Source organism: Colias croceus, chromosome 15 (genome assembly GCF_905220415.1).
Source record: "Colias croceus chromosome 15, ilColCroc2.1".
Lineage (NCBI taxonomy): Eukaryota > Metazoa > Arthropoda > Insecta > Lepidoptera > Pieridae > Colias > Colias croceus.
Genome location: NC_059551.1, coordinates 3,122,801 through 3,147,994, shown reverse-complemented (window position 1 = coordinate 3,147,994; position 25,194 = coordinate 3,122,801). Strand labels below are relative to the sequence as shown.

Below are 25,194 nucleotides of genomic sequence, written 5' to 3'. Positions count from 1 at the left end.
TAACAGTACAAATGAATTGGTGTGTATATTTTGTGCTGTGTTTGCAAAATAAATGTATAGAACAGTATAGAAAGATAGAAAGATGTGCGTGCTGAATTCATAATCTAAAAGTACGCTACCGGAAGTCAGATTTTGAATCAAAATTATGAATTTGGACCTTTATATATGAGTATAATTATTAATTAGAGTTAAATTAGTCATTTTAGCCAAACTTCTACACCGATCCATCGCTTCTCACGGCTTTCACCGTCATTTTGTCGGATGATGAATAGACATAGAATGGACAGGACATTATCTGTCTCTGTCAAAGTCATTGTAAAAATGTCAAATCAGTTGATTGTACTGTCAGTCCTACAGTAATCTGTATCGTTACTTTGTTACTGCGGTGGAAAATAAATAAATATTAAATTCGTTTGCATATGAACTATTATATCCTCAAGATATAAGTGTTCTTCGTTTATATCAGCCATCGTTTAAAATCATGTAAGTTGTTTTTTCATTCCTATAAGTCTGGAATCTTGCGCTCTACGTGCGACGATGTTATTGATTTTTCTTGAAGTCATCATTCGAACCCGATAATTCTTAATTATAAGATTATTATATCTCACAATTAAAATATTACAACAAAGCAAACAATACGTGAGTGACTTTGAATTAAGATATGTTGAAAAACAAATTTAATTAGTGTTTTTACCTAACAATACCTTTCATGACTGAAGGTCGTGTAACATTATTAGGAAATAATACAACTGAAAGACTGGATTGTTGGAAAATAATCAATTATATTAGACTATTATAAATAGACAAATCATTTAATTTGTGAAGAGATTTCTAAAATCAATTTTTTTTCTTGTAGGTACATTGGCAATTATTTTTATGAATAAGTGTTGAAATTATGACAGAATGTAAAATAATATTGAATATAATTTTACCCATGTACTCTTCAATTTATTACTTATTTATAATCTAACTAACCAAGGCACATTTCAAGAAAAATGATTAGAAGAATTAACTTAAATTAAGTATAGTTTAATTCCTAAATTATACTGTACCTTTGTATATTTTCTGCAATAATAAAGTAATTAAATTATTATCAATGTCTGGATTTCTCTGGTCTACATTGCAATGTTTATGCAGTCATGCAATGTTTTGTTATGTTTGGGGTGCATGATGTGAACACCCTAAATTTAGGGAAGTGCAATTACTTTAAATGGCTGGCTGAAATTAATATGAGTTAGGATAGGTCAGTTCAGGTGTGGAAGCTTGTGCGAGTTGAATGAATTCAAAGTAAGATGGATGTATTATTGGTCATATCCATACTAATATTATAAATGCGAAAGTAACTCTGTCTGTCTGTCTGTTACTCAATCACGCCTAGACTACTGAACCAATTTGCATGAAATTTGGTATGGAGATATTTTGATACCCGAGAAAGGACATAGGCTACCTTTTATTGCGAAATATGTACCACGGGCGAAGCCGGGGCGGACCACTAGTAGGTAATATGCACATCATTAATAGTATATAAAGTTCTGAAAGAGTATCCAATTATATCTGTATATTATATATTAAGTATGTCAAGGAAAATCTTTTTAATCTGAGCTAATTCTTCACCAATCTATTTGAATTAAAATGATATTCACACAAATGATGCTTCTTATAAATTTTGCCATAGTTTTTATCATGTGTGTGTTTGTGTCAATAGAAAAAACCAAAAGAATTAAATCTAAAAAGGTATATTTTGAAAACAAGCATATATTTGAACTTAATAAGACTTGCATATTGAAATAAGCATAGCTTGAATTAAGCATGCACATTAACAACATTATGTTTATTTATTTGTAAATGAACTTTACAAATAAATTATTTACTTGAAATACTAATAAGAATCCTATTGGGATTTGGGTTCACTCCTTCTCTGGTACTCTCCCTACCTATATAATTTTTATAAATGAAAACATATTTCCAAGTGTGCTTGCATTAGTATAACATAGATTAGTGAAATTTGCATAGCTATTTACGAAAGAACATTAAAATGTACTAAATTATGGCTGTATAGTTTATGCTGCATGGTAAGTGGAAAACTAGTTTTTATTTAAAAAATGCAATGTCAAGGTGCACACACCCAGCTCAATGTATATTGTTTCTTTGTTATTAACTTCAGTCTGTGAGAAATCTTTTGTCTGCATTAGACGTGTAAAAGTGATAATTAATTAAATTTTAATTAAAACAATCTACATCAATTGTCTTGAAAATAATTAATAAGCTCTTCTTTTGTCTCAAGATTAGACTTGTTTTCTCATCAAGATTGACTTTCTTTTTAACCGACTTCAAAGAAAAGGAGGAGGTTATCAATTCGGCCGGTATGTTTTTTTTTATTTATGTATGTACACCGATTACTCCGAGGTTTCCGAACCGATTTACGTGGTTCTTGTTTTGTTCGATGCAGGATGGTGTCGAATTGGTCCCATAAAAATTTTATTCGGATAGGCCCAGTAGTTTTTATTTTATGAGCATTTTTGTCTGTATTTGTAAATGTTGCAAGTGCAAGTTTGAAGTCGGTTGTTTTTAACGCAGTTATCACTTGTAGTACCTACTAAACATAGATGCATTTGAACTAGATCTTTCTTTCAAATTCCCAGTTTATTAATTATAGCTTCATCTAGTATAGTAGCTTCATCTGTTAAAGCACTATAATTATTGCTTTATTTATTTTAAAATAAGATGATTAAAACAATTTTTTGTGTGCCTTTTGTTTAAATTTTATTACAAAATATTTACCCTTATTGACAATGAAATTTACTCAAAATATTTTCTTTCGTTTACGCCGTTTCAAGATGTCCACCATTGGTCATATAGATTCAATTACTTACATACTTAAAATTACCTACAGCTAAACGCATTATATTCTACTACTTAATAGACTCATACGTATTATTACAGTACTATACTATTTATACAATATGCATAGGGTCATTGCGCCTGTTCGCGTCCACGTGCCCATTCGCGTCCATTTTGCGAATATCTTTTAGAAAATTCACGAAAATAAGTATACTTTAAGTAAAATTGTAATAAGAAAAATTTCCGATAATACCTCAATGTATAAGAGGCATGCACACATATTCAAAATATGCCGGCGCACCGCCTATCCTATTAAAAAAAAATATTTAATTTTGGCTATTAAACGAGAGAGCTAAAACGCGCGGGATTTTGAGAAAAAAATAGTGCGCAGCGTCGCGTTTGACGGTAAGTATCTTATTGTTAAATGTGAATTTTTGAATATGTAACTGTTTCTTTACTTTGCTAACAAAACATGGAATAGTATGGATTATAAATCAGCTTATTTCTTTTACAATTAATAGCTAAAATAAGGTGGACGCGAATTACTACACCGAAATTGTAAAACTTCCATTTTGCGACCACGGTGGGCGCAAACTATACCTATAGGTAGTGCATAACAATAGAACATATTGCGTCCACATTGTTTTTCATTACATAGCAATGAATTGTTTGTTAAAATATGTAATTTAAAATAGATTGTAAATTTTTGACTAAGACTAAAAGTTGATACTTTAAATTTTCATTCAAATTAGCAAATTTTTTCATTTTAAAATGGGTATTCTTAGAATGAGACTAGTATCTTTGAGAATGAGAGTCAATAAGTCTGTGGTTAAGAAAATAAACAAAAAAGAAATTTAATTCTAATTTCATGAGAAACTAAAAAATAGGGTAGGTAGGTAATCTTAATAGAACTGATTATTATTTATTTACATAACGTAACTTTGTTTTTTGTTAATTTTTAGTTCTATTAATGATGAGAAGATAAATATAAATAAGTTTTTCCAGTTTCCTGTTATTGAATTAATAATAAAGTTGATTTTAGGGTTCCGAACCTCAAAAGGAAAAACCGGAATCCTTGTGGGATCACTTTGATATCAGTCCGTCTGTATGTCCGTCTGCTGGTCTGTCTTTCTGTCAAGACCCTTTTTCTCAGTAACGCGTGGAGGTTTAAAGCTGAAATTTATATTATATACTCCAGTCTACGGTCCCTTGAAGCAGTGAAAAAATCAAACTTATAAGCCAAAGCAATCAAAAGATACAGCCGTTTATGCTGCAAATTTTCGCAAATTTCGACATTCGCAAGGGAATCAAAACCTACAGAGTACTTTAGGTGAACACAGACACTTGAAGTTTAGTACGAAGCAACGTCTTATAGCACAAATAAGAGAAACATTGAAAAAAGAATCATTTACAGTTAAAACATATGAAAAAAACAAGTTAATACGGAACCCTCGGTGTGCGAGTCCCACTCGCATTTGGCCGGTTTTTATTAAATAACTATATTCGTATATAAATAATTTATTAAAATCTCATTTTTATTTGCATTTATCTGATAAAATATCACCCAATACACTCTTAATTCCTTTTCTAAGCTGGTGGACGCGAACTGGTCCACGGGTGGACGCAAACTGGAATTTTTGGACGCGAACTGGGTAAAACGCCTAATTCTGCTATTTGTCTAGATAAATAAAAACCACATGATATTTTCAATACAATTGAAAGTAAATCTTAAAATAGACTATGTAAAGAACACATTATATAAATTTTGCGTTGAAATTTCTTCTGTAACATTTTTATTTTCTTCTTCAAACTTTCCAACTGCACTAAGTGGACGCGAACTGGCGCAATGACCCTATATGGAATAGGCAAAATAGTGTCGGTAATACACTGATGGCTATCAAGGGTGGCGCCACACGCGACTCCGCGGCGGTGAATGCACTCCATGTGCGATTTAAGGCTTATTCTAATTTGTATCCTTTAAGTTGGATCCTTTCATTCAGGAATGGAGTTAAACTGTGTTCTGTAAACTTAAAGTGTATAGGGTTAAACTGTACCAATACTGAATTTAAAAAAGAAGTGTGTCGCTAGTTTGTATCTAACTATACCAAATCATCTAATTGTGAAAGAAACGAAAAGTTCACAATCTGTCGGATTTTGTATATTATCCGTAAAATTGTGAACCGTCCCATTAACGAAAATATTGATTCCGCCAGTTGTTACCCAATTTATTGGAAGGCTGCTAAATTATGATTAACTAGCTTCCGCCCGCGACTCCGTCCGCGCGGATGTCGGTCTTCGCGTGGATGGTTTATTTCTCCATTTTGAGTAACTCTGACAATGACATCTTATAAATATCTATTGGACCCAAATACGGCTAGGCCTATAATATTATTACGCAACGTATGTTCGCGGTTCTACAGAACAACGCCTATGGATAAAACTGAAAAATTAAGATTAATTTTTTCTATGTATTTTTCCCGGATAAAAAGTATCCTATTTTACGCCCAGGATAATAAGGTATAATCATACCAAGTTTCATCGAAATCGAACCGTTAGTTTTCACGTGATGCCTTCACATACAGACAGACAGACAGACAGACAGACAAAAATTTTTTTAATCACATATTTGGGTTTGGTATCGATCCAGTAACACCCCCTGCTATTTATTTTTTCAATATTTTCAATGTACAGAATTGACCCTTCTACAGATTTATTATATGTATAGATGATATTGATGACTCTCTTTTGAACACCGTTAACACCGAAATCAATGCGGTCGATGCTATTAGTTTTTACTATTATTTTGGAATGACCCACCAAAATATAAACTTGTATATTTGTCACGCTATAAATTATAAAATATATCCAGCTCAGACCAATGAGTAGTAACTCTGTAGAGTTCATTTTTTGTTTCCATCACAGATCGGCAGATAGTATAGATACTAGATAGTAATAACTAATGGAGGAAATCCTAAAACCACTTTCTTGGAAACAATATAGCTATTGTTTACAAACGCACAATCAATCAAGCTATGCTTTTGTGTCAATAATCTCCCGTCGATAGCTATTTTGCAGGGCGTTCACCTTTTGTCTGTTTGCCCTGTGAACTTGTTGTCCATTGAACTTTTCCTTAGATTATCGATTTTTGCGATACGCTCGTGGAATTTTGAAATGTGGTCAATTCTGGATATATGTAGATTGAAGTGTAAGGTGTGTTTGGTAGGTACAGATAAGATTGAATTGTTGTAAAATTCTGTAATTATAACCAAGTCATTTTATTCGAATATTAATGGTAATAGGTACCAATACAATATACCAATTAATACTTGTTTGATGTTTATTGTTAATTGATATAATTATGTAATGAATTATGTTAGTTTAGGATCTCTCATTAAGCCATGTGTTTTGTATATTTTAAAAATCCTGAACTCTGTTTAAACCGTAAGTAACGTTCTTCAAATATTGAAAAATCCTGCGACATTCTTTATACAATATGGAAACTTCGAGAACCTCAGATAAGAGTTCATTCCCATCGCCATAAGGAAGAAATAGATAGCTGCCGGAGTAATATCCGAACATTTGGCGTTTTCAGCATGTTTCAGGTTGAACTTCTCAGGTTTTTGTGCAGCTTTTTCTATTCTATCTAAAATTGAAACTTGCTTTTCGTATCAAAATTTTCCAATCTCAACTAATACAACTTTTTATGTGTATGTATGTATGCGATTATTATATTCTATATAATATTTATGTGTATGTGTTACTATATGTATATTTTATTATTAAAATATTTATTACTCATGTTAATTATTGGCTCACACTACCGAAGTTATTATATTTTTATCCTCTACCCGACGGTTGCCTGGAAGAAATGGCTTATATAGCCATAAGGCCGCCCATTGTATGCCGATTGTATCTTTTATTTTTTGTCGTCTTTATTTTGTATTTCCTATACAGTCAAGAATAAATAAATAAAAATAATAATCCATAGAGAAAGGTTTTTATTTTGTTTGTTTCGATTAACCCTTACCCATTTTTGGAATTTATTTACCATTACAAAACTATATTTTTAAAAAGCAAAAACATAGATATTGTCTCGTATTAACCAAAGCAAATACCTACACGAAGACTAGTTTGAAATAAAGAATGGCCATATATAATTAATTTTTAAAATTGTTCCTGTACCTACCTTTGCTATTCCGAACATATGGTTCACATCGACTTCATTTATTCGTTTTTCCACTCTTTGTTGCACGTGCTCTTGTGAAAATGGTTCATTCCTTTGTGTTTGTCAACCTATGAGACTATTGAGCTGACCTGGCGTGGCTGGACACTATAGGTACAATATGTATCGTTTCAATAAATCTTTCGCTTTATTTCTAACGTCTGGTACCTTGTAAATGTGTAGTTTATTTCAAGGGAGGAATTCGTTTACATGGAAAGCTGTTAGAAGAAATTAAGTTCAATAGAAAAAGATTCGATCTTTATTGACGACCATAACAAACTCTCTTAAGGTACCTACTAAGAGTAGAAATCTTAACTAGACTTATTTGTAATTAAAGTAAACTGTAAAATAGATTTTTCACTCATTTATATTATATTCTCTGTTTAAACAGAGAATATAATATTCTTATATACCATAAAAATAAAGCGTCTCAAGCTAATTAATTTCCTCTCAAGTACGATCGCGAGCTATAACCATCAATTGCTTATTAAACTTGTACAATGTACATAGCAGACATTGTTTGAACTTTTATATTAAAAACTTGTCTAGTAGATCGTTCGTGTTGAAACTGTTATATTACTTTTACGAGAGTGTAGTTGACGGGTTTAACAAACGGGCTGAGGTGGGCGGTTTATATTTTAATTAATTACTGTATTATTAAGTCTTACGGTTCTGTAACTGATGTAATAATTCTAGTGCCTGAAGGTTGGAAACGGCGAAATGAAATAGTGGTTAGGTTAGCTGGTGCTTCTGACGTTTTAGATAACGATAATGTAAAATGTGAAGGTTTTGTTCAAATAGATATTTCATTTCAAAACAATTTGAGGTTCTGTAATTTTTTTTTAATTAAATAAGGTTGAATTTATATTTTTTTGGTTTTTATGGCATTCAAGTGCTTTACAAATATAAATTTATAAAGAATAGAAAAAATTCGATCACGAGGCGGGACTCGAACCCGCATCGAGTGGCTGAGTTGGTTAGGCATCCGCCCCGGAATGGCGCGAAGGATGCGGGTTCGAGTCCCGCCTCGTGATCGAATTTTTTCTATTCTTTATAAATTTATATTAAATAAGGTTGCTAATTAAAATAGCACCTTATTCAAATTACAATCTAGCCTACAAGACTAATAAGTAATTTTATGTTAACCTACATTTCTAAATAACTTATTCTAAGAGTGTCCATTGTCACTTGCTTAGTGTCTGTTAAGGGGAAGTAAGTCACTTTGCTCGTGTGCTTTGGTATACAGATAATAATTGTCACTGTTCACTTTTCACTTATCACTACACTAACTCGAAAGGTTTAGTCTTAAAATACGGTTGCGATAGGATTTGTTCTTCGTTGATGTTTCTCAATAACTATTAACTACGTACTTCAGTAGAAGTTATAGTGTAGGTACATCTGAAAGTAATTTAAAACTAAAAATATATGGGGTTTATAAGTACGTTTTATCAAACTTGAAGTGATTTTAAATTGGATTTGAAACTAGCCCCCAGGCTAGATCCATTTTATAACTCCGCTCGCTGCTTGTATTTAAAATGGCGCATAATATCCGTCATTAAACAAAAGGTGAAAGGTTACGATTGAACACGGTAAGTTATAGATTTCCCAGCTATCTTGTAATGACCTTTTTCCTTTTATCGGATACTGAATGATCGGAGTACTATATCATTTTGATAACATTGTAAGCTTGTAAATTTGAAACTGTGTTTGTAGGTAGAGCACGAAATGTTGGTTTTATTTTCAAAGGGAAAATTATTAGTTAAAAATAATATTACGTGAACACATTTTTGTCACACACTCTTTTAGAGTGACTTATTCATAAGCAGATTACATTTCAGAGCGCAAAATATAAAACAAAAATACGTAGCTTGGAATTAAATACTAAGATCTAATAAAATTCCCTAACACCGCAAGGCTTGCACGTTCCCGAATTTCGGTTTCCCGTACATTCCAATAAAGAAGGACAAGACTCTAATAACAGGCCTCTGTAAGCCCGCAAAATGACACCTTTTCTTACCTTTCTAAAATCTACCTTATTTCTCGGGAATAAGGTTAATCTTACCTTGACACGTTGTTTGTATAATAAATAAGAAAACCGAATAAGTTTCGTGAAGTTTTAAGTAAGACACGACACGGGAATAATATAAATATGCGTAATGTTTGTGTTGGCTATGATCTGATTATTTTTCTTTTTTGGAAAAACCGGGAATGGAGATGGATATACAAGGTTGATGGAATTAGGAATGAATGCTTTGGAATTATATGTGGTTGATTGATTTTGCATGCCATTAATAAAAACATATTGATTGAGTTTAATAAATAATTACCGTAGGTAGCAGTTAATATAGTAAATTATTAATTTCATAAAATTACCAATTAACACTGTTTACCTACTTATAAACAAAAATATTATTATTTTAAATTGGTATTTCTTACATGCGAATTAATCGTTCTCTTTGCGAGCCAAGTTGTAAAAAAAGGTTGATAAGATGACTACTACCCAAATGATTGCATTCTATACGAAAATTGTAGAGTTTCTATAGAAATTTATTTTTTGTTTCAGATGGTGTCTATAACTTGAATCAGCGTTTGAAATAAGGTAAGCTACCACTTATTTGTTTGTATGCCAATTATTATTAACGATAAATGTTGCTCTTACATGCAATATCTACAGAAAAGCGAAATTGCAATTATCGTTTCATAATCTTACTATATTGACAAACTGAAAGATATACATATAAACAATGATCTTAAGTTTTTATTAATTATTATGATATGAAATTAAAAACACATTGAATGAGTAAATTAATTCATAAAATAAAAATGAAAAACAAAATAATAACTTTTGTTTTATAATATAGTTTGTATAATAACGGATTGTGAGAAATTCAGGTTTCATTACTATCTATAAGTAATTGTAAAAATCTTGTAAAAGGAACAAATCCCAATGGATTACATGCGTCATTACTGGAATTAAAAAGATTTTTACATTATTGCAATATAGTTATTAAATTTGAAAGATAAGAATAATAATTTGTATTAATATTTAATTCGTAACGAAACTAATCTCCTTTAAAAATAAACTTAGCATGTACCTAAATACTTGAATAATAATAAACTTATTACGCAGTGAGTTTTGATTCAAATTAGGTAGACGGATCAACATCAACATAAACTAAATTATGTTCATAACATGAAGCTAATTATTTATATTGTTTGGCATTACTTTAAGAATTAACTTTAATCTATTTAATTAAATATTATCTTGCACTAGCTGTTGCCCGCAGCTTCGCCTGCGTGGAAAAGATAAATAAACATGATACATATTTCATCCCCTATTTTATCCTCTTGGGGGTAGAATTGATCAAAATCCTTTCTTAGGGGACGCCTCCGTCCTAACATCTACCTGCATGCCAAATTTCAGCCCGATCCGTCCAGTGGTTTGGGCTGTGCGTTGATATCTATATCAGTAGATCACTATATCAGTCACCTTTGAGTTTTATATATATAGATTTTAACAAATAAATAAATAGGCAGTTAAGTAGTCAACGTTAAACACTTAACACGTACAACATTAATTTTTAGCAACTTATTTATAGCATCAATAAGTATAAAAATCTAATTAGCGTAGTTTTAACACTTGGTCTCACATTACGTATCATTATTCTAGCATTAAGTGCTTTCTCGTAAAAGCTCAGCCCCCCTAGCCAAGTGGATTTCTGGGGGGGCAGGTGCGCCATCTTAATTGGGTTCATGTGACGATACTATAGAAATATAGCTTGAATCATAACTTTGTAATGAGTTATTAAATTGCGTGTATTTTTGGTAATAATGGCTTGTTTTCGCAAACATCTGAATTTATTAGGGATATAAAGTTGTTTATTTCAAACAAAAACAGTCGTTTTAACATCTTATATTTTCTTATTCTTGAAAAATCTTCAAATAAAATTGTATAATTGAACTAAATCTAGTTGATTTAATATCTTTTTCAGCTATACCTACCTATAACTTCGTTAAATAGAATCTCATATATTTCTAACTAGCTTTCCAGCCGCGGCTTCGCTCGCGTTTTAAAAGAAAAACCCGCATAGTTCCCGTTCCCGTGCGATTTTCAGGATAAAACCTATCCTATGTGTTAATCCAGGTTACCCTCTATATGTGTGCTAAATTTCATTGTAATCGGTTCAGTAGTATTTGCGTGAAAGAGTAACAAACACACACACATCCTCACAAACTTTCGCATTTATAATATTAGTAGGAATTAGTAGGATAGGATGTAAATTGGAAATTTTGGAAATGGAAATTTTCCATGTCAATCACGTGAATTAATCAACTTCGGTATTGTGTATTGTTGAATAGATATGCCTATATTTATATGTTGGGTGGTGGCTTCATTCATGATAACTTCGTTTTCCCACCGTCAATTATTTCCGCTGCAGACAATTCGTTTAGCGAGAATTTCCTGAAATTTCGTGCCTTGTAATTACTTTTTCAATAAATGTAGTTTCAAAATAGAAATATAGGTATGTATACATACGATGTTTCTATGTAGTGTTTATATATATTTTTTTAATAAAAGCAAATAACGTGTGTTTTGTTATATATTACAATAATACAAAATTAAAGTTAAGTGTGTTAAAGGTAAGTGTTGGGAATTTATAAAAATTGTATAATTATTCATATTTTAAAAACTGTTGAAGCAAAATGCATGTGTCCTCATCATTTTTGACTAGGCGACATCGCATCGGCGGGAGATGAGATGGTTTAAATATTTCTCATAGCCAAATAAGCTTAATAAAGCCTGATTCCCACGACATGTTTGCTTCACAAACCCAACCGCGCCACACCATACCACATGCCATGGGAATCGGCGCGCTTGTGCTTGTTTGCCGATGTTTGCCGATGCTTGTGCGCACACATGCCGTGGGAACGCGGCGACAAGCGCTTGTCGTCTGCCAATGCTTGTGAAGCAAACATGCCGTGGGAATCAGGCTTTAGCCTCTTATAAGTTCATATATTTTGTGCTATGCTATTTTTTATATAGATTTTAAGACTTGGCGTTGAGCCAATCTTATAGTCTCTCAGTACACGCGATGACGCGTTAAAATATTTCAAACTAAAATACTTGAGTACTTTTAAGGCGAAATTCGTCTATCTACTATTAACAAATGCCCTTAGTTTCCAGACAGAATTCTCATTCTATGTTCTAGAATCTGGGTGTTCTATCTACACTAATATTATAAAGAGAAAATCTTTGTTTGTTTGATTGTAATGAATAGGCTCATAAACTACTGGATCGATTTTAAAAAATTCTTTCACCATTCGTAAGCTACATTATCCACGAGTAATATAGGATAGGTTTTATCCCGGAAATTCCACGGGAACGGGCACTATGCGAGTTTTTCTTTGAAACCGCGGGCGGAGCCGCCGGCTAGCTAGTAGGTTATATGTAGGTATGTATAAGGTACATAGAGACATACTATTTACATAATATTTTTCCCCTATAATGTTTTGTTATTCGTAGAATATTAAGGAGGTATATTGGCTAGGTTTTACTTCAAGTAACAATACTATTCATTATTTCAAGTCACGTATAAAATATTTGTTTGCTTTCTTTTCATTCGGAAAAGTTTTTTGATTACTCAAGTTTAAGAACATATATATACTTAATATTACCTACTCCCCGCCTACGCTAGGATTGAAATATATGATGATATTTATAATTTTTTGCATGCAAATCTTAATAACGAAAATGAAGAAATTATTCAGTTTGGTATAGTTGTTCAAAAGCTATCGGCCTACGGCTATATACTTTATTTATTTAGATATTGGAGAAAAACACTATTTTTTTTTAAGTTTGTGGATGCCTCGTATTTAGATTATTATAATGTGTGTGAGTGGTTTGTTTTGATTAAAATTGGAAATCGGAATCATATACTTAAACAATTCTCATTGAAATCTAAAATTTCATACAAATTATGTAAATTGGATGTTTTGCTTACGTATCAACGTTTTGAATGAAGATAAAATATATAATTAAATAATGTTCTGATATTTGTTTTTTGAGATGTATTTAAAACCAAAACAACGATCTTCGTTTGAGTTTTTAGTACATAGGTATAGTAAACTATTTTTTCTGGTTTTAAATACAATACAATATAATATTTACTTTTAAAGCAATTTCAAAATGAAAATTTTATTTTGTATTTCACTGGGAAACAATATCAGGCTTTAAGCAATTGTGTCCCGAAACAAAAAGTGGGTGTCTGTACAATTTTTGAATATTGAAGTATTTTTTACTCAGAATTTAAAAGTGTATCAATTCCTATTGTTATGTTGTAATATGATTTATAGCGATATAATATTTTTCTGAAATGCCTCAAATAATAGATTACATATTTTGAAAATATTTTAAAACTAGATTTCCGCCCGCGGATTCGCCCGCGTTTGCAAAGGAAAACCCGCATAGTTCCCGTTCCCGTGGGATTTCCGGGATAAAAACTATCCTATGTGTTAATCCAAGTTACACTCTATATGTGTGCTAAATTTCATTGTAATCGGTTCAGTAGTTTTTACGTGAAAGAGTAACAAACATCAATACATCTATACATCCATACAAACTTTCGCCTTTATAATATATATTAGATTTAATTTTACATAAATTAAAAGCTACCAATGCAAATGTAATCTACTATTATTGTATAGATAATGCATCTTGATAGTTCTAAGGCGATGACTACTATTTTACAGAATTTATTAGTTCAATTCATTTCATTATGTGTCCCATCCATTACCATAAAACTTTGAAATAAAGTGGTCCTCCACAGCGTTGGAGACACTCAATTTAATAAATAACACGTAATTGACAGCTTATTTTCACTCGCATAACGTTATTACTGAGACAAACTTGAGATAACCTCTGAAAGCAAACGTAGGCGTTGGACCTAACTCAATCTGTTTCATTTTACATATATATGCGTTTTTATATTATGTAGTTATATGGAATACGGCTGCAAGGCGCCGGGTGGTAAAGTACATTAGTGTCATGGAAATTGACTGGCTTTTACATATTATTTGTTACAAGTTTGTTACCCTTTTTCGAAAGGCGTAAGTGCGTGTGACTGTTATCCATGTTATTACGTTGGGGAATTTTTGAGTATAGGCCCACTTATTGCGAAACATTACAGTTGTAAAAACTTATTCAAAAAAGAAATTTAACGGTAACTTATATAAAACACTACCAAAAGCATCATTTAACCAAGAATAATTAAGTTGAAACAGTAACGAAAGCTTACTTGAACGTTTATTCATTCAGTAAATGCATTAGATGCACTAAAGTGCCTTTACGACTATAACATAAGATTTTCAGCGGTCGAAAGGTCACATGAAGGCCGAGTTTTAACAATCGCGTAATGAAGTGGGAGTTTCGTAGCATATTCATTGGACGTGCGTCAGCTACGTGGGCTGTCGTAGCCATGTCGTAGCAGATATGTGACGCCGTAGCCGCCTCTTCGCCCTTGATTTTGGACGTTCTTCAATGAAAAATTGTTATTTTGTTCATGTATTGTAGTTAATGGTTTGCTTGTTGGCATCTATTCTAAGAAATTTATTTTCTGTTTTCTATCAAAAATTGCAGTGAACAATAATTTACATAACGCTTAGGAAATACTAATGTTCAGAGGAGAGAGTTCAGAGAGGCATGTAGAGACATTGTCTTAGTAGATATCATTTTTTATTTAAAAATACATTTTATAATGCTATTTCTTACACAAACATTGACGTTGTTAAATTATAATTAACGTAGTAAGTAACAGTTAATTTTCGACATTATCCGTGTATTATCGTGTAAATACTATCTACAATTTGAGACTATAACAAGCGTATATTGCAATACCTTGTTATTAAGATATGTATAATTAGCGTTGTTTATTGAATAAACACTGACTTGTATTCAATATGCTGTTATAATTTCTAAACGGATCGTATAACTATTGTGGCATAGTATGTACGTATAACATAGTGGTATATAGCGGTCAAGAGTGAATGTATAAATTGCTAATTTTATTTTTAATTAGGAACGGAGTGGCATTATTGTTGGAATAGCTTTAGGAAGAGGACGAGTACTTAATTATTTTCAACTAGCTATTAAGAATTTATTGATTATCAATGTTTATTGTTTTTGCTAACTGGAATACCAATAAGCCTTGGTACATGAAACATATATTATAGAGCTTCTGTTTCATCAAGGATATTTCTCATTCCTGTTTATTCCCTAGATAACTAGTTATTCGATTATATCACGACACTCACTTTACCGTTATTTTTTTCAAAACAATAGTAGCCTACGTTGAAGTTCTAGAAACTCACTATCTTTTTGTCAGCTACTTCGCCCACGGCCACGTAGTAATAGCATCCACTCCGTTGCGACGTGAAAGAAAGACAAACAAACACACTATTGCACATATAGATGGAAGAATATAAATCGATGAGGACGTTCGCAGTGCTAACTAAGGTCACGTGGGTAGACACTAGACAGCCTAATCGGATTTATGTTCCCAAAACTATCATTAGTTCTTAGGTATTTATGAATATAACCATTAATTAAATCTATGGATCACAAATCACGATATATCAATATAATGGTTTCAATGTAGAAAAGTCAACATTGCTTTTGTATTGTAATTAGTTTGCTTTAAACATTGGTTATTTTTAAGTTTAATTATGAAAATAAGTTTTATTACTTTTCTAACGGATTAAACAAATTGATTTTCAAAGAGTAAAGAGTTAAGAAGAAAAAATGAGACTCAATACTAAACGTTTTATAAGTGCATAAATGCATTGTACTTAAATAAAAGTAACAAAAAAAAATCACGTCCTATTCACAACTAGCTGCTCCGCGCGGTTTCATCCTCGTGGCTCCCCCCCTGTTGGTCGTAGCGTGATGTTATATAGTCTATAACCTTCCTCGATAAATGGGCTATCTAACAAACTCTTCAGCTTTATAGTATTAGTATAGATTAGTATAGATATGCACAAAGATTCTATATTAAAACATTTCTTGTATAATATTAATTGTATATAGCTAATTGTATACAAATTGTAGTATTGCATGTATTGTATAGCGCCACTACATTGAAGCATTGAGTTCATATTCCAACAGGTCCGTATTGATTTGCGATGCAGTGGCCTACATTGAGTTTTATAGAACTCCATTATAAACTATTGTGTGAACAAAGTATATGGTGTGAACGAATAAGTTGTTTGTTGTATCGTGAAACATGAAAAAGAACTACTTATATTATTATCTTATACATATTTTATCTATATACGATTTTCTTAAGGTTTAAGGTTTAAAGACATTTATTCCCATTAAGACATAAAGTCACTTACATGAGAAACTTAAATTTTAAACATAGGTATTTATAAAAAATATCATTCGTTAGATAAAAATTTAGAGTAAGTTACATACTATAAACATAAGTTTAGGTTAGGTACTCATTCATTGCATTCAAAGTTTGAGCGTGTGGTCTTCCAGGATGTGTTTCGCTAATTGTTTTTTGAATACAATGAATGAGTTTACACTTTTTAATTTGCTTGGCAATCCGTTATAGAAACGTGCTCCTTCGTATGTTGCCGTTCGCCTTCCATAATTCGTTCGGATCTTCGGGAGGGCAAGATAGCTAGCTCGTCTATTAGGATAGTGGCGATTTGATGTTGAGAATATTATATTTGTATTTATGTTTTTATGTAGCGCTTTGTGGATGAACATACACGTATTATAAAAGTATAATTGTTTTAAATTCATTATTTTAGTATCGTCGTAGATTTTATTTGTAGAAGTTAAAAAAGGGTATTTAAAAATGGTTTTAATAATTTTATTTTGTAAAATTTGTAGTGGCGCTAATTTATTTTTGTAAGCGCTACCCCATACTTCTATTAAATACATTAGGTGAGGTTTGACTAACGTGTTGTAGATGGTGTGGCGTAATTTATGAGGAATGCAAGAAGTGGTATTACGCAGAGATCTAAGAAGTGCTGATAATTTATTTTTTAGGTGGTCGATGTGATAATTCCATTTTAGAGAGCTGTCGATTCGCAAACCTAGGTATTTCTCGTGGGTTTTATGTTCTAATACAACACCATTAATTTTAAGTGGAGCGTGTGGTGGAATAATTTTGTTCTGAGCTTTGAATTTAATATAACACGTTTTAGATATATTTATTGTTAGTAGATTGTATTGAAACCATTTATTTAATTTATTTAAATCATTTTGTGCTTGCTTTATCATGTCATGTATAGAGGGACCAAAATAAAACAGACAGGTGTCATCCGCATAAAGTGTTAGATGACCATTTAGTTTTAAATCTTGTAAATTATTAATATAAATTAAAAAAAGCAATGGGCCTAAAATCGAACCTTGTGGTATGCCACACGTAATTGGTAAGGGAATGCTATTGTAGTTATCTATTTTAACGATTTGTGATCGATTTTTTAAATATGATTTCAGCATGTCTAGTGCTTTACCAGTAATGTTAATGGATGCTAATTTCTTTATTAAAAGTTCGTGAGAAACGGTATCGAAGGCCTTTTGTAGGTCAATAAATACTCCCAAAACTAAATTTTTTGCGTCAATGTTCTGTTTTATTTTAGTAGTCAGGTCTATAGTCGCTGACAGAGTGTTACTTTTTGGCTTAAAACCGTATTGACGCACTGAAATAAAATTAAATGAGTCTAAATAATTTTCTAATCTCGTGTGTAAAATTTTCTCTAATATTTTTGACAACACTGGCAACACCGAAATTGGCCTATAGTTACCAGGTTCAAATTTTGAACCACTCTTATAGATAGGAGTTACCTTCGCTATTTTCAACGAATCCGGAAAACGTCCTTGACTTATAGCTTGGTTGTTTCTTTAAAGTTTAAACTTTCGAACAGACGAAAGTTTGCCTGATTTTTAAGGATATTCTGAAAAACAAAGCTATTTATTACCCCCGCTAAGTGAAAATAACGTTAAACGTCTGCAGTAGTTCTTTTTCAGTCTTGCCGTTCTGCGTTGTTAATAACACGTCTTTTGAATTAGACCCTAATTACGCAACGTAGTTTACAGTAATATAAATTAACATTAATTACGCTACGTAGCTTCAATGATTGTTAGCAAATTACGCAGTTAATACAAATGTATTTGTAATTTCAGAATTCAAATGTATTTGTCAAGTTCGCAGTTGCGTGTTGAAATTCTAAACTCGTAAAGGTTATGTAGGTACCGTTGATTAACCACCGGGGTCGACACTTTGGCGCCGCTAATATGTATGTGAATTGTTTTCAAGTTACGACGTATACTGTATAGGTTAGGGAAATTACGCAGCTTTTAGTAAGTGGAAACGTTATGACCCTTATTTCTAGTTTTTTTCTTTTTATGATTGAACTAGCTTACCGCCCGCGGCTTCGCCCGCTTTGTCTAAAACCTAATAAGTTATATACTAAAACCTTCCTCTTGAATCACTCTATCTATTAAAAAAAAAACACATCAAAATCCGTTGCGTAGTTTTAAAGATTTAAGCATAGAAAGGGACATAGGGACAGAGCAAGCGACTTTGTTTTATACTATGTAGTGATTAGTCAGTTCGTCGGTGAACATATGATAATACTATGATTGAAATAATACTTGCTTTAATACATCATCGTACGGGGATGATCATCGAGGTTCTTATTTAGTAATTTCTCATTATTATTTGTTATTATGAAGGTAATTTAATTAATTAATGTAGTAAGTGATTAATCATATCAGTTTTAATAGGATGTTCTATAGAAAATCATAAGTTGGTACCTACTACCTACTCCTAATACGTAACTATATCTAATCTCCATATGCTGTCTCTAAAATCTTCGTTATTTCTCAATTCATAACAAACAATTTATATATATATTTTCATTGTTTAAACAAGTATTATGATGTATACGTAATCCAGATAATGCATTGTCACCTTGTATCGAGTTTCGAGCCTTTGTTTTGCGAGCGTTTTGTGATTGTTAATCCTTCTTACGAGCTTAGGAGCTTTTGTATACTTGGATTATGAAGCTTCCTACTCAATACAATTTTACCTAAGTTCTTATACTTATATATTCCTTCTAGAATAGTCTATGAGTATTTTAACAAAGGATGATATTATGATGATATCTTTATGTATTTTATCGTTAATCTTTAATATTGTTTATTAGTATTATTCTTCACTTTCTGTAGTTTTTATTTATATCAAAATAAAATGTGTTAGTTTTTCGTTGTCAATACTCTAAAAACTCTGTTCGTGGGTAATATCGTAATTCGTAACTAGTAAGTTTATACTTACGATATTACCCACGAACAATTAATACATTACAAATTAATACATTACTTATGAATTATTTTTTACCATGTTTTATTTTAAAAATGTTTGTAATTGTAATATCTTGTAAATCTATACATATAATAAAATCGTAGGAAAGTCAAAACTGTACATTGAACATTTTTTTAAAAGAATACATAATCCATGATCTATAATCGATATAGAAGCCAAAAATACAGTTTTTAGAATTTTTGTCTGTTTGTCTGTTTGTCTGTTTGTCTGTTTGTCTGTTTGTCTGTAAGTTTGACCGAGCTAATCTCGAAAAGTACTGCATAGATTGACTTCAAATTTTACATGTATATTACTAACAGGTCGGGAAAGGCTATAGGCTACATATTATCATGCTATCACCTCCGGGGGAGGAGCTGTGAACCTTTATTTTTCTTACGTATTCCGTGTATTACACAGCGTACAATCTAAAGACTCATGTTTAAATGTTGGTTTCGAGTAAGCCGTGCTATTATCTAGCTTTACACTATAAAAACTTAAACGTAATTTTGGCAGATAAACAGTTTTATTAATCTTATAGTTAGTAAGTTAGTAGTATAAAGACAAATTGGATTCAGCGCCATCTATGAGATTACATTAAAATCAAATCAATTCACATATTTAACGCTTCTTGCAAATTTATAATTTAAATATTATGATGTTGGTGAGGTTGTTTATATTTTGTATTTATTTATTTCTTTTTACATTATAAAAACTTAAACGTAATTTGGGCAGAGAAACAGTAAAATGAATCTTAGCAGTATAAAGACAAATTTGAAACAGCGCCATCTATGAAATGTTATAAGAATCAAACACACGTTAACTATTGGAAATTATTAATAATCAAATGACGCATATATAAATGTTGTTTGACAATATCTAGATTGACACTATAAAAATTACGCCATTTAAGTAACTTGGGAAGAGAAACATAGTTTAAAGAATACAGTAAGTTGTATAATGTTGATTTTGTAACAGCACCATCTATGAGATTTCATTAAAATTAAATAAATATACACAATAACACTTATTGGAAAATGATAATTTAAATATTTTTTATTTTTTGACAATTGCAAGTTCCAAGAAAACCCTCATAATCTTGAACAGATTTGAGCAAGATAATTTATGCCGTGTTATATTATCATAGAAAAGGTAAGTTTTTGATAGTTATCATTTCTTCATCAATTACTTACATGTCGTTAGTACGAAATGAACATTGACTTTTGTTCAGTATCTATTATCTGTATGATTATTGCTTGGTAATTAGTATATTTTCATGTTGCAAAATTAATTATAAACATAAGTGTGGTGTGAAACTAGCTTGATTTATTTTTACACACCCACTAAAATCATAATAATATTTTATCACCATATAAAAATGTTTCCTTTTACCTAACTAGATAGCGTTAGTATCGAATTAGAATTATCGAATCGCGCTATCGTTTTGTTTGCAAAAGGTGATATTATAAGGACCGATGGAGCCTCTTCTACTTACGGAAACGCGAGTAAAACCTACGTTATCTGTTAGTTGAATTCTCATAGTTCAGTCGAATAACGAATTTAATATTACTTCTCTTATCTCTATCTCAATTCTCATCATCATCTATACTTATAATAAATCTGTAGAGAGGCCAATTCTGTACATGAAATATATTTAAAAAAAAACTATGAAGGGGTGATAAGGGATCGCTACTGATGCCAAAAATGCAATCAGTAAAATTTTTGTCTGTCTGTCTGTCTGTCTGTCTGTCTGTCTGTCTGTATATTCGTTATAGAAACAAAAACTACACGACGGATTTTAACCAAATTTGGCACAATTATTCTTCATACTCCTGGGCAGGTTATAGTAAAAGAATCATGTAAATCGGTGTAGAAACACCAAAGTTATACATGAAATACGCTATAAGTCATCGCGCGTGAATACAGAATCATGCAGCCATAAGGATTATTTTTGTGTATCAGTTGCCGCGTTCGACGCGCTTCGCGGCGGGAGCTATAAAAAGGCGGCGGGTCTGCACCCGTTTCGCGTTGTCATGGCATCACGTGTGAACGGCTGAACCGATTTCGATAATTCTTTTCTATTATATTCCTTGAAGTACGAGGATGGTTTTTATGTAGAGAAAACGTAAATATGTACCACGGGCGAAGCCGGGGCGGACCGCTAGGAAACTGACCGATATAAGTTGCGTTGCTACCCCAATCTACAAAACTTTTTTGGTCTTACATTAAAGACAAAAAACGCGCTTCGTCCGTTCCCACGCTTACTCTGGGTAATCGTTCAGCACATACAGATATTGAAAATAAGTAATATGTTCGCAGAGTTCTTTTCATCTGTCTGGGAAAAAGACTCATCAGAACGTGCACTTAGCCATGGCAATTAAAATAAAAATAATTTCGTCATCAGATAATGCAAACACGTGTTTACGTGAGTCATAAATTTATTATGGTATAGTCCTAAAATGTTTTCTAAGAAACAATAGTGTACTTACATTGTCGGCAAGTTTATTTTATTTTATTTTATTAAGGCTCATTAGCAGCTGTACATCGATTGTTTTACATAAAAAGTACACAAAAAAGTTCAAGTTCTTAAAGTCGGCAACTTATTTTTGTTCGAACAATAGAGATAATAAATTCCAAATGATCAAGTTGTAGATAAAGGTTGTAAAATAAAACGTTGCTATGGTCGAGATACAAAGGTGAAAGTTAATTTTTCGAGTTATTTTATTTTATTTTATTTTCTTTATTAGGGATTATCCCAGTTATCATGCAGCTTGCCAAGCGCGTCATTTGCTTGAAAATGATCAGCATTGGGATGACGCTTTAGCAGAATCCTGTGTTAGTGATAATCCAAGACGGTTACGTCATTTATTTGTAACATTACTTACATTTTGTAATTTGTCAGATGCTGTACAATTATGGGAAAAATATAAAGACAAATTTTCAGAAGACTTTCTTAGAAATATATCTAACAATGATGAAGGCACAACTAATGATAATTTCCGTGATCTTGCCATAAATCAGTGCTTATTAGCTCTTCAGGATGAGTTAACAGCAGTTGGCGGTAAATCACTATGTGAATATGGTTTGCCAACACCAACCTCAGTCGGAGAGGTAACTAATAGGGAATATTCCGCAGAGATTGGTTACAACTTAATGGAACTGCTGACAACATTAGAAAACGGTGTCCCAATGATGACTGCAGAACAACGTTCAGTTTATGACCGTGTGTGCGGAAGTGTTCAAAATAATTTGGGAACAATATGGTTTTTAGATGCACCTGGAGGAACTGGGAAAACCTTTTTGACTAAATTAATATTGGCTTATGTTCGAAATCAGCGTAAAATAGCTCTTGCCGTAGCTTCATCTGGGATAGCTGCAACATTGCTACCAGGAGGTAAAACGGCTCACACTATGTTCAAAATACCAATTGATTTAGATCGCACGGAAAGTCCAACCTGTAGTATTTCAAGAAATAGCGACAAAGCAAAGGTATTACGCGAGTGTAATTTAATCATATGGGATGAATGTACGATGGCCCATCGAAAAGCAGTAGAAGCGGTAGATAGAACTTTAAGGGATATAAGACAAAATGATCGACCAATGGGCGGTATCACGGTTTTATTTTGTGGTGATTTCCGACAAACCTTACCGGTAATACCACGGGGAACCCGAGCTGATGAGGTTAGGGCTTGCCTGAAAAGCTCTTATTTGTGGCGTGATATACAATCGGTGCATTTGACTATAAACATGCGAGTGAGAACTGGAGATAACCCGGATGATAGTCAATTTTCTGATTCATTATTAAAGATTGGTGAAGGTACCTATCCACAACTACACCAAGGAAAACTTATTCTGACGCCTGAATTATGTTGTATAGTGCAATCTCAACCACATCTTATATCGCCGGTTTACGGTGACGTAACAAATATATTAAATAGGGACAATTCCTGGCTATGCGAAAGATCTATTTTAACTCCTCGCAATGACCAGGCATCTGAGATTAATAACAAAATACTGTCGAATATACAGGGGGAAAGCAAAGTTTATAGATCAATAAATAGAATGGTCGATGAACAAGAAGCAACTAATTACCCGATAGAATTTTTAAATTCTTTAAATATGCCCGGACTTCCTTCTCACGAAATTTGTTTAAAAATTGGCATTCCGATTATTCTACTCCGAAATTTAAGACCACCACAACTTTGCAATGGAACTCGACTAAAAGTAACCCAGTTGCAACAAAATATAATCGAGGCTCAAATTTTAACAGGTTGCGGTGCAGGAGAAACCGTCTTTATCCCCAGAATACCCTTAATACCAAATAATTTTCCATTCCAATTTAAAAGGACGCAATTCCCAGTATCGGTGTGTTATGCAATGACAATAAATAAGGCTCAAGGGCAGACTTTTCATGTTGCCGGAGTAGATCTCGGTGTCAGTTGTTTCTCGCGTGGTCAGTTATACGTTGCTCTTTCCCGTGTTAGCAGTTCTAGAAATCTTTATGTTCACGTGCCGGACGGGTCAACTTTCAATATAGTTTACCCGGAAGCTTTGCGCTAAAGTATTTTGATTCTATAGGTCCTTAAGCCTCATGTGAACCTGATGTAAATAATATTACCAATACATTTTAAATTAATAATACACAAGGAGTTACACGCTGACGTAGTCGCGGGCACAGCTATCTATACTTTTCTGCCGGAAGTCACTATTCCACGCGGACGAAGTCGCGGGCAAAAGCTAGTATATAATATTATATTAGAAGACCGAATGCCAGCGGTACACGGGATCGAGTAGGTATTTATTAAATTAAATTCAACTTCGGGGAAAATTAAAATTTTATTAAAACTTTGTACCACATCCAATTTAATCTTCAACGCAGAAAATTTTATCCAATATTTTCCGACAACTTAATTATAACAATTTTGTTTCATAGACAATACTCGTATTATTCTATAAAGAAGTGAATCTATAGTAATATTATAAAGCTGAAGAGTTTGTTTGTTTGTTTGAACGCGCTAATCTCAGGAACTACTGGTCCGATTTGAAAAATTCTTTCGGTGTTAGATAGCCCATCATGTATCGAGGAAAGCTATAGGCTATATATCATCACGCTAAGACCAACAGGAGCGGAACAATGCGGATGAAACCGCGGAGCACAGCTAGTTTAAAATAAACAGTGAATACACCATACTTCCCTCGCTAAGTAAATAATTATCTCGCATTGCTGTATCTTGTTCGTTTATGTTCGAATCATAAAGTATTCTAGTGCTGATTGCTCAAGGGGAATCCCTTATAGCCAGGTTCATATTTCCCGCCAATTGTGCCGTGCATTCTTAATTTAAATGCCAATATCATGCCAGTATGAATAATGCAAGTTTCATGAGCGTCTGGAATTTGATGGAATGTCATCTAGATTGTATGATTGAATGTCGATCATTTTGATTGGGAATTTGATTATTGTGTTTACGTTTTGATTACTTTACTTATCACGGTAATGTTGACTCTAATTACTTTGAATATAATGGTAGATGACGGAAGTCTAAACAGAACAGCCACGATAAAATAGCAGATATGAAAGAAGAAAATACCATCGACTATTTAAACCTAATACAATAATTTGTAAAAATAAATATTATAGTAAAACTAGGTATCAAACTATTTAAATATTACTCATGAAATATGTACCATCTTTTTATATTCAACCCTACTTAGATTTACTACTATATCCATAGGTCTCTCATAGCTCATGTCTCACGATTC

At 32.2% G+C, this 25,194-nt stretch overlaps 1 protein-coding gene across 1 annotated transcript in view; it reads left to right on the top strand.

The window, feature by feature from the left end:
- Positions 1–350: 350 nt before the first annotated feature.
- LOC123697775 (kinesin-like protein unc-104) overlaps positions 351–25,194 on the top strand; it is an 87,263-nt gene continuing 62,419 nt past the window's right edge. The window contains exons 1-2 of the mRNA XM_045644316.1: positions 351–483; positions 9,627–9,662. The gene's annotated coding sequence lies outside the window, so the exon portion shown is untranslated. The remainder of the gene's footprint in view (positions 484–9,626; positions 9,663–25,194) is intronic.